Raw genomic sequence first — 12,487 nt, forward strand, 5'->3', positions numbered from 1 at the left:
AGTCAATCAACTAAATGTTACAATTTCATTCCAGTCAAGCCCTGACTCCCCTCTCCATGAGAGATTTACTTGAGAAATCAACTGAATATTCCCAAGACAAACTCAATCGCCTCTGTCAAACTTTCATGTTGCCAAAACATCAGCCTGATGGCCCACCTCCTTACCTGCAAACTTTCTTTACAGATATGGGACAACTCATAGTCGACATGATATCATTAGTAATGGGTTTCAATACTAGTGAATTTTTTGATGAGTTAACCCTAGTATTGTTGTGAATTTTTACTCCTGGAAAGCCCCTTGCTGTCCAAATGACTTTTCCTCCTACATTGCTGACAAGATTCATGACCAGTTCATGAGATTGGAAAATGAAAGAGTTTTCAAATATACAACCTTTATATACCATCTCATGCTCTATTATCAGTCAGACAATTTCCCATTCCCTGTCCTGAAACTTGACACCAGAGGAAATCTAAGGTCTGTAATCTTTTGGTTTGCAATTTTCCATGATTCCTTTGAAACCCCCTACTCCTATAATGAATTCATTGATCTATTTGTTCATCCAGCAACCACCTTTTTTACAGGGGTTTCCCCTCCTAGGATCAGTGGTGACATTAAAAAGACCCTTCAACTTTCCAAGCAGTACAAAGTGGGAGACTGGTATCTATACCAGAACTTCACAGAATTCAGGATATATGGTTGTGAGCTTGCCCCCTTCAAGTTACCAAAGTATGTTCCAATGCGCCTATTTGCATTGGAGTACTATAGGCAGATGTGTAATTCAAATTTTATCCATTTTACCAAAGCCAAAAAGAAAGCACAGCTCAGGATCAAGCATCAAATAGGCCCTTTCGTCTGCAACAGTAGAGAAGCAGAGGATGCAGCAGAGAAAATTCTAGAAAACTACCTTAGATTGAAAAAAAGCTTTGGTTGGGCCCCATATGACCCTCATGGCTTTATCTGTGATAGAATAATGAAGAATAGGTTATTTGTTTACATGCATCATAGGATCCCAGACATTGAACAATTTGCCAACATGGATGAATGGAGAGAGGGGACCTTAGTAGCTACTGATAGTGAACAAGAGAATATAGAAAATGTAATGAGAGATCTTGAAAAGACTCTTGAATTAGATTCTTTTGGGCAGGTACATTATGATAGTTCTCAGAGATCAACATCAGGAATAAGTGCCTCAGCAGCTGGGACCTCTGAAAGGCACTCACAGCAGACCAATACACCAGCCACAAGGACCTCCAAGGGTAAAGAAACAGAGACCAGTACACAGGCTACTGAACAGTCTATAATGTCTAAACAGCCTGAAACATCCAAAGAGCAAGCCAACATCCAGATTCCTCCAACTCAAGTCAATGTGGTAGAACCACCCATCTTGCAGACTCCTCTGAATGAGGAGAGGACTAAAAAGAGAGACAGGGAATTAGCTACCCCTGCTAGTGGACCCTCTGAACAGCCCGGTGCTAAAAGGCACAGGCTGAATCCTCTTTCAGAAGAAGAATTCTATGAAGAAAATACTGATAGCCAAAGAAGAGAAGGTGTTGATAGTCATCAAACTTTCCCAGTAGGAGGGACACCTTCCGGCTCACAAAGACATGAGTTGGAAAGACAACAGAGTGCAGAAGTGTCATCCTTCAGGCCTCCAAGAAAAGAAAATCTAGATATTAAAGAAAGTTCAACGAAATCAAAACCAGAAATGAGCCATTAGGAATCCAAGTTTACAATCAGTATTTGAAAATGGCTCCCACAAACCAGAATAGGTCAATGTCAGCGTATGACATCAAAGAAGGAAAAATGATTATGAGTTTTTTCAAGCCCAAGGTGCAACAGCCTCAAACAACTGCAAATTACTTCAAAACTAATTTTGAAGTTATGGCAAAAGACATCCATCCCTTGGACTAGATTGAATTGCACAAACAGACAAGAGAGATGGTCTACTCTACACTAACAAGTAGGGCCATGACGGCCCAAAGGCTAGAAAATTATTTGAACAATACAACTGCCCAACTACAGCTGGAGAAAGCCTCTTCACAGGCTAAAGACAACAGGATTAAAACATTAAAAGAATTGATCATTGGGTTGGGTCATGATCCTAAAGATGTGAAGGCTGCAGAAGCCCTCATTAAAAAGAAGGATTAAGACATCGTTGCTTTGAGAAAGCTACTGAAATTGCCACCTTCACGGCACCTACAAACAGCTGAGGTTATACAACAAAGAACTAAAGAAGAGCTGATGGATGTAGTTCTGAAACTTAATGAGCAGCTAAAGGAGACTGAACAAGAATTAGAGAAATCATTGAAGGACAAGTAGGGAGAGTCGACCTCTCAGACTCCCAATGTGATTCTAGTAGTTTCCACCACAGTCCCTTCCACCCTTGGAACAGCTCTGGCACCTAATGTTCCAGTGGTCACAGCAGAGGCAGTAACAGCAATAGCAGGTACAACACAAGCAGGAATTTCAGGTCTTAGCCCAGATGAATTAATAAAATCAATGGAGGAATTGAAGCTCCAAGTTACAGAACTGCAAAAGGTAAAAGAACAATTTCCTACCTTGGAGCAAAAGTATGATCTTTCAAAGATCAATTTTGCAAAGAAAGTGAGGGAAAACAAAGGATTAGAACAGAGGGTGAAATCATTAGAAAAGGATCTCACATTTGATAGACCCTTGGCAGAGATTAGAAAAATCCTTTGGGCCAACATCACTCAGTCAATAAATGATGTTTGGCCATCTATCCAAATTATTTTTGAACAGATGGAGTTGATAAAACTAGCTCTTGAAGAAGTCAAGAGAACAAAGGAAGAATTAGGAAGGATGCTTGAAGAGGCTACCAGACTGATAAATTTTTTGGATACTAAGAATAGAAATCAGCTTGAAGAACTAGGCATTAGAGACAAAATAGGGACAATTTTGGAAATAAAGAAAGTTTTGACTAAAAAGTCCTTGATGCAGAATTTAGAGAGGAGATGCCCAAACATGCAAGAAGAAATTGATGACTTTATGAAGAAGTTTGGTGTACTGCAGAGTAAAGGACTTCCTAGTCCTTTAGTTATCAATGACAAGATGATGACTAAGTTAGATTACCTTAACAAATTGGATAAATATACAGACAACAGGCCATCTCATCTTCCAGTATAGCTAAAGCAATTCCTACAGGCAGAGTGCTTTTTGACAATCTTGAGAACCTATTCTATGTGGAGCACGAGATAAAACACCCATTCCGAGTCAGCCTAGTTTTTTCAAATATACTGAGGCTGATGAAATCCTGAGAAAACTTCAAAGGACCAAAATACCGCAAGAAAACTGGTGGGAAGAAATGATAGAAATTTTGTGATTTACCTTTGGTAAAAAAGTAAATTTCCATTTTTACCAGAGGCAATGATGGTAACTGAAGATAAACAAGGATTAAACAGGTCAAAGAGTATCAGAGCAGGTAAAGAGTATAAGTGAAAACAGGGCATCCAGCACAAAATTACAAAGAAGATAGCAGCATGCCCAATCATAGGGCCTGCCTCTAGCACATTCACGAGAATAGGAACAACAAAACATCATTTTGCATTTTCTTCTATCTACGAGACCATATGTCTCTATTTTTTATGTAACTTATTGATAATCATCCTAGAATATATCTCACTTTGTTATGAGATATTTTTTGTAAGTTTTTTGTATAAATACTCTCTCAACTGGAGTATTGTGGGTGGATTCTTAGACATTGTTGTATAACTGATTAATTTGGAATAAAGTGTTGTTGAACAAATTTTTTGTATGGTTGGCTAGATGAAGAATTAATGTAAAGGAATTTTCATAGGATTCATGTGTCAAACACCGGATCAATAAGTATTCTATATCTCATGTGTTAATGTTTTCTGGTTTATTATTATCAACTGTGTTCCATATCTGAATAGTAAACGAAGAAGAATAATTCAGAAAGTGCTTAAGTGCAATATGTTTTCAATCGTTTTTATTCTTAATGTTTTCCTCTAAACTAGCATAAACAGTGAATTCTTAATTGCTCTTGTTTCCTAGTTTACTAATTTATTATTATTTAGTAAAGAATTCTTAATTTCTCTTTATTGGTAATCATCCAAGTTCCCTCTCTTAAATATGTTGAAAGATTCTTAATTTTCCTTCATCCATTTTGAGTCCATTCCATCTTTTTAAGTCTCTATTTGCTCCCTGTTTAGCTATCTTGCCCTGTGAAACCATCCCTTGTTGAGAAACCAAATCCAGTTGAGCCATCTTCTTTGACTCCATTAGCCCAATGGCCTAAACTATTCAGTCCTACCCCTCTGCTATCGATTTTCACCACCAAACACAATCAAAACCCCTAAACATTCATAACTAGCCTAATATCTTTCAAAACAAAGTTAAAACTTAAAGAGAGAGCCCTCTCTGGGTACAGATTGGCTAGATTCTGTACCTAAAAGTTGGTTTATGGTTACCTTGGACCCCTTTCCTCTTCCCAACAACTTGTAGGAAGATTTGAGTGATAACATAGTGGAAACTCCGCTTGGGAACGAATAGTTTGTTTGTTACTATTGTTTATTTTATAAACTACAGACGGAGCCTGAAGTTAGCCAAGTAGCCTTTGAACTGCTCTTGCTTTGCAATTGCATATTAGATGAATGTTGATTTAGTCTATCTCTGGTCTAGTTTATGGATTGAACATCTGGTTTCCAAACATTCAACTAGTTCCTCCTGTCAAATAAGTCTTTAAGAAAGTTAAAATCCCATATCTGAAACCTCTTAATGAAACTATTGAAGTTGTGTTGTTAATTCCATTTAAAGAAATACCAAAAATACCCCTAAAAATCTGGCTTCAGAAAGGACTCGTTACACTAGAGCTAATCCTGATCCCAACCCACCACAAGTGTTTGAAAATCCTAATTTGATCCCCAGAATTCTTAGGAGACAGGAAAGCCAAGAAAGTTCTACCAGTTCCAGACCCCCTTTCAGATCAAGATCTTGTTCTGTTAGGTGGATCTATCTTGAAGATGAACCCTTTGATGAACATTTTGAAAAATCTCTGTTTAGAACATCTTCTTATTCAGAATTAATCGACCTACTCCCAGATCCATTGTTCATTGAAGACTTACAACTTGAGATTGTTAATTCACATCTTGATAGACATTTGCAGAACTCCATACAATCTGATCTTACCTCTGAAGGAACACCTAATCTTTCTGTGATCACTACTGCCTCTCCCAGTTCATCACCATTTCCTCATACATCTACACTTCAAACCACCCCTTCTACCCCTCCAACTACCACTCCAATACCTATCGTTATCTCAACTCCAGTTGTTGTTTCATCACTATCTGCTGCAATGGAAAATAGATATACTCCCTTGGTATTACCAGCCAATCTAGGGGCTATGCCCCAAGACTACCAAAGTAAAATAACTCCATTTGATGGTTCTGGTACCTACACTGCTCAAAAACATACCAAAATAATGATTGATTACTTTGAAATATATGAAATAGATGCAGATGATGTAAGAATGAGAATATTTGTTCAAAGTCTCACTGGAGAAGTCAGAACCTGGTTTAGAGACTTACCTACGAATAGTATAAACGACTTATAAAATCTTTATAGGAAATTCTTAAACAGATGGGAAAAGAAGAAAGATTCTCTCCATATATTATTAGAATATGAAAACCTGAAGAGAGGCACACAAGTAACTGTGCAAGACTACTGCACTAGGTTCAACAATGTTTACAATGCTATTCCTCAAAACCTTAAACCTCCTCCTGATTTAGCATTAATCAAATTCTCTGATGGATTTGATTCTAACATGGCCTACTAGGCTAGGGAAAGAGCTCCTCACACTTTAGAATATATGCAAAGTATAGCTGTCAGTGTTGAAGCCAACCTGATATCTAAACGAGCCAAGGCCAGAAGTGAAAGGAGAATACCATTGAAAGAAGAACCCTTAGCCTTTGAACAGAAATTGGATGCTATAATTAAAGGGATGGATAGGCTAGGTGATAGAGTAGAAACAATAGAAAGGAAAGCCCCTTGGGATGGTCAGCCAACCAATACTGGGAGAAATCCAAATTTCAGGAAAAATCAAAACCAGAACACTGGAAAGACTGGTCCTGACCAAAACATTAGGCCCCCATTCCAGGAAAATTATGTTGAAGCCTCAAATTCTGATGAACCAATAGAAGATACTCAAATAAATTTAATGGGACTCAATAATGAACAACAAGTTTTCTTGACCCAAGAGGATCAAGAAGCTCATATTCTTAAACAATTCCAAACTCAGTCAGGTGAATCATTTGACTTCAGGGAGGGATATGACACAACCATTTATGAAGTCCACAAGCAATATAATTTGAGAAGTAGAAGAATTGATGTTCCTGAAACCAACAAACAGAAAGCTACAAAACAACCCATCAAAGGTAAGACGAATACTACACCTGTACATATTCTTTCTAGATCAGATCCTAATCCTGCTAATCCAATAATTGAAGATGTGTCCGACAATCAACCAAATAACAAACAACCCTCCACTCCTCCTCCTCCCAAAGGAAATGTGGAAGAACCTCCAGAAGTTGATTTGGAAGCAACTTCAACTCATAACCCCACTCCTGAGAAGGAGAAAAGTAAAGAACATACAGAAGACAAAGAGAATCCCACTATTCGAAATACAAGAGCTCAAACTGAAAAACCTTTTAATCTAGAGATTGAAGTAGGCAAACTAAAAATAGTTGTTCCATTGTCTGAATTAGCTAAACATTATGTCTACTGAAGCGAAATCAATAGATCACTGGAAATGAAGACTCAGTAAATGTTTTTGATGACTAACCAGAATTGATTTTTGGCCTTGAAGTAAATGGAAAACCCTTAGATGGAGGAATTCCTCCTTTCTATGTAAGTTTGAACATACATGACAAAATACTTCATAATGCCATGTTTGATTCTGGGGCATCTCACAACCTAATGCCCAAGTCTGTAATGGAAAAATTAGACCTAGATATCACCAGGCCATACAAAGACCTCTTTTATTTTGATTCAAGTCAAGTGAGATGTTTAGGATTAATAAAAGACTTGTGTGTTTCACTGGTTCAATACCCTGCAAAGACAATCTTAATGGATATAGTGGTAGCAGATATTCCACCAAAATATGGCATGTTATTGTCCAGATCCTGGGGTGCAAAGCTTTAGGGATCTCTTCAATTGGACATGTCATATGCTACTATCTCAGTTTTCGGCCAACCCAAGAAGCTATACAGAGAAACTTTAATGAAATATGTGGTAAGTAGTTAGGGAAAACCCCAAAATTTCCCCATCTACTCAGTACACTCTGATATGGATTCATTCATTCTTTACAATGCTGAAATTGATCCCTCCAATGAATTAGAAGTTTTAGCAGCAGAACCAAAAGAAATTAAAAAAGAAAAATCTAGTGTTCAAATCCAGGAAATATCTGAGAACAATGAAATATCAGACACCCAAGGGAAACCAGAAGAAAGTAAAAAGCCAGATCTCACAGTTAAACAAATTCCTGACACTCTCGACACCAACTACGAACATAAAATTCTTTGGCACTTAGAATTTGATGGCTCAATCAATAAATTAGGAGCAGGAGCAGGAGTTTGGGTGTACAATCTTGAAAATGACCATGTTGAAGGCCATGCCTATAGGTTAGACTTTAAGTGCACCAATAATATGGCAGAGTATGAAGCTCTCTTGCTAGGTCTTAAACTTGTCAAAAGATTAGGAGCAATTAGAGTATCTATCATAGGAGATTCTAATTTAATCATTCAACAGATCAAAGGGAAGTATCTAACTAACGATCCTAGATTGAGATACTACAGAGGAATAGTTATAGAGATTCTTAATACTTTTCTGGAAACTCAGCTTGCTAAAATCCCAAGAAAACACAACTTGCAAGCCCACAGTCTGGCAATGTTTTCCAGCACCTGCAAATTACCATTCGAACCTAATCATCAGTTTACAACTGAGATTAGACATAGACCAGCTATACCAGATAACGTAAAGAACTGGAAAGTGTTTGATAGTGATGAGCAGATAAATAATTTCTTGACTTTAGAGGAAGAATTTGTTAACAATCACATAGATGTAGATACAGTTATTGAGTTTGATCAAACAAATGAGGTAGAAATAGACGTTTCAGAAGAAAGTACAATTCAAATGCTTCATCCCACAAAGTTCACCAAAAAATAAATGCAGGACCTTAAACAAATGGATATTGATGAGGTTATTGAAGGAGAATTAGAAGTCATTGATTTAAAGGACAATCATCTACCTAAAGGATTAACTCCTCTAGAAGACCTCTTTGATTCTAATGATATTCCAAAGAAACCAAAGATGGAACCACTAAAAGCAGACATTGAAGAATATAACTTAGGGATGGATGAAAATCCAAAAATGATAAAACTATCCAAATCTTTGTCTCCTGACCAAAATTCAAAATATGTTGAACTAATGAGAGAATTCCAGGATGTCTCTGCCTGGAGCTATGAGGACTTAAAATCATATGACACCTCTAGAATTCGGCATACAATACCTTTGAAAGAAAATCAGAAACCATTCAGACAAAAACTCAGAAGAATTAACCATGTCCTGCTACCATTGATTGAAAAAGAAATTAAACATATATATGAAGTAGGGATAATTGCCCCTATTCGGTTTTCAGAGTGGGTGTCTAATTTAGTACCTACTAGGAAGAAAACTGGGGAAATTAGATTATGTTTTGATTTAAGAAATGTGAATAAGGTTTCTCTGAAGGACAATTACCCTTTACCTAAGATGGATCATATTTTGCAAAGGATAGTAGGTTCTTTTAGGATTTCACTTTTAGATGGGTTCTCAGGGTATAACCAAATTCTGGTTCATCCTGACGACGAGGAAAAAACTGCTTTTACAACACCATGGGGCACTTTCATGTACATCAAAATTCCATTTGGACTTAAAAATGTAGGGGCAACCTTCCAAAGAGCAATGGACATAGCATTTGCAAAAGAGATTCATGATTTCCTTGTTATATATCTGGATGACTTAACTATTTTTTCTAAATCAGATCAGCAACATTTGGACCATCTAAGACAAGTATTACTAAAATGCAGATAATATGGTATCTCTTTAAATCCAAAGAAGTCCTTGTTTGGTCTAGAGGAAGGCAAACTCTTGGGCCATATCATTTCCAAAGATGGCATTCGAATTGATCCTGCTAGAATAGAAGCTATTCTGTAGATACCTCATCCAAGAAATATCAAAGAACTTCAAGCTTTCTTAGGAAAGATAAATTTTTTGAGAAGATTCATATCTAATTTAGCTGAACTAATTAGATTGCTTAGTGATATGTTAGAAAAGGATTCAAGTATTAAATGGACAGTAGAAGACAAACAAGCATTTGAAGCAATCAAAATGGCTTTAACTAGAACATCGATCCTAACCAGTCCACAATTTGATAGAGACTTCATAATATTTTCATTCGCATCAGAACACACTATAGCAGCTGTTTTACTACAAAAATATGATCAAGGACGTGAGAAACCCATAGCCTTTTTTAGTAAAGCACTCAGAGATGCATCATTAAAATATAAAATCATGGAGAAACAAATTTTTGCACTTGTACAAGCCATTAAAGACTTCAGAATCTATATATTATACTCTCATGTGATAGCCTATGTACCAAATGTTGTTGTCAAAGACATCTTAACCCAAGATGGAATTGAGGGTAAAAGAGGAAAATGGATTGCTACCATATTAGAATATGATATTGAAATAATACCTACAAAGCTAATAAAAGGACAGGGATTGGCTAAGCTCATGACGGAAACAAATTATCAAGCCCTGGATATAAATGAACTGGATAACAAACAGGAGATGGCGACTCCACAAATCAGCCAAGCCTTCTTAGATTCACCTTGGTATGCTGATGTAATTTATGTGTTATTAAACCTGTAGGCTCCTCGAGGGTTATCCAGAACAAAGAAAAGGTTTTTAAAAATTAAAGCTTCAAAGTTTTGTATTTTAGATAATGCTCTTTTTTGGAAAAATCATAAAGGAATTTTATTGAATTGTTTACTAAAATAGAAGCTAACAAGGCTCTCCAAGAATTTCATGCAGGAGATTGTAGTGGGTATCTTTACTGGAAATCAACTGCAGACAAGATCCTAAGGGTTGGATTCTATTGGCCAACCTTGTTCGCTGATGTAAAGAAATTTGTCACTACTTGCCATAAATGTCAAATTTTTGAAGGCAAGAGAAAATTGTTACCTTTACCCCTTAAACCAATTTCCACTGGAAAACCCTTCCAACAATGGGGCCTCGACTTCATTGGAGAAATACATCCTCCTTCCTCTGGCCAACACAAATGGATTCTCACTGTCATAGACTATTTCACCAAATGGATAGAGGCCAACCCTTCCAGACAAGCCAATGACACAGTTATCATAGGGTTCTTAGAAACCAATATATTGTCTAGATTTGGTTGTCCTGATAAAATCATAATTGATAATGTTGCTGCCTTCAAATCCAAGAAAATGATAAGTTTCTATAACAAGTACCATATCACATTAGGCCATTCCACAGCCTATTACCCTCAAGGGAATGGACTGGCTGAATCTTCCAACAAGAGCCTCATTAATATCATTAAAAAATTATTGGAGGAGAACAAGAAAAATCGGCACAAGAAACTAACAAATGCATTATGGGCAGATAGACTCACCACCAAAAAATCCATTGGTACTAGTCCTTATGAGTTAGTCTATGGCATGGAGGTTGTATTCCCTTCATCATTAGGAGTTCCTGTAATGAAATTACTTCAAGAAGCTCAGGTGGAATCTAATGACATTCAAAGAAGGATAAACCAAACCATCAATCTACAACAGACCAAAGAGGAAGTGTATCAAAGGTCCCAAGTGTTGCAAGAGAAGCTTAAGAATCGAGGTAGATGATTTCTACCTTGGAGACAAAGTGTTGAGATGGGATTTCAGGAGAGAGGATAAGGGAAAACATGGGAAGTTTGACTTCCTATGGAAGGGACCTTATATTATATATGCCTTACAAGGAAACAAAACATATTATCTAAAAAACTTGGATGGGACAGAAACAGAAGAAGGACCAGTTAATGGTCAGATGTTGAAACATTACTTTAATCCTACTTATTAATGTATCCTGATTGTTAACATGTACATACTATATCCTTTGTATTGTTACAATTTTGATTGGATAGTAACTTGTTGGAGTTCAAGCCCGAAGAGAAGGCCCTAAGCTTCAGAAGTGTCACTGTCATACATATAATAAAGAAACAAGCAAAAGAGCATTCCATAGTTCAGCCAAAATTATTCGAAGGCCATCTAACTTGCTATTCTTGACTTTCTACCAGGAAAAGCCATCCCTAAGTGCAGCCAGTGTTATGCTCCTATACCAATAGGTGTCATATATCATGATTGACTTGATGAGTTATGTAATATGTTCTTACCTTTCCTTGTTGCAAAGGCTTTTCATATTGTCAAAAAATAAAAAAAATTTAAAAAATGTAAAGAGGGTATACCCTAAAAGAAAAATCAAAGGGTGGAAAGAATAAGATGGTCAAAAAAGTGAAAGAAAATGAACCCCACCAAAGAGAAATACCAAAGAAAGTTTGCAAGCCTAAATGCCACTATTTTTACTTTTGTGCAATAAACAATTGTGTGCGGCTTGTTAATTTATGCCACAATTGATGAACAGTCAAACAGCTTAAGCTTGGCTAGTTCATATTTGAATTTTTGTTTTAGAGATAGAGAATAAAATCTGACCAAACTGTTTAAACTTGGCAGATAAATAGATAGGTAGAGTGAATAAAAGGAGCTCAACAGTTTAATCTGAGCCCTTGGATGTAATAAGGCTAGATTTAGATAGATATCTACATGTAAAAGAAAATAAAAGTTGGATAAGGGTTTGCTAGTCTAAGTGCACCCAAATAAAGAAGAAAAAATGTTAGGTTAAAGTAGGTAGGGTAGGTAGATGATGTTGCAGAATTACATGTGATGAATAATGACTTTAAATGTGTTAATCTTTACTTTCATCACAAGTACAAGGCAAACATTACACTGAAAGCATTTCAAGCAAAGCAAGGTCAAATACCTAATTCCCCCCTTTTCATTTTTCCCTAAATTCTCACTAATTTCCCCTAAGTACTAAGGCATTTGTTAAATTAGAGGGGCTTAGAGCATTTCTCTGACTTCTGGAGGGACTGGACCCTCGGCCCAATAGTTTATAAAGCCTAAAGTACTTAAAACTATTCATAAGATCACTCATTCACCTTCATAATTCTTTTCCTAAGTAAAATCCTATTTTACTTAGGAAAATTGCAAATATTTCTCATATAAACCCTTTTTCATCCTAAGCCTAAGTTTAACTACACATGTCAAATGTTTTTATACTTAGCGCTTTCGTTTTATTGTCATATTAACTTTTAACTTATATTGTATAAATCCCTTGCAGTATTTTCCATTTCTCGAAT

Source organism: Pinus tabuliformis, chromosome J (genome assembly GCF_031772625.1).
Source record: "Pinus tabuliformis cultivar Carrire ecotype Pingquan chromosome J, CPIR1, whole genome shotgun sequence".
NCBI lineage: Eukaryota > Viridiplantae > Streptophyta > Pinopsida > Pinales > Pinaceae > Pinus > Pinus tabuliformis.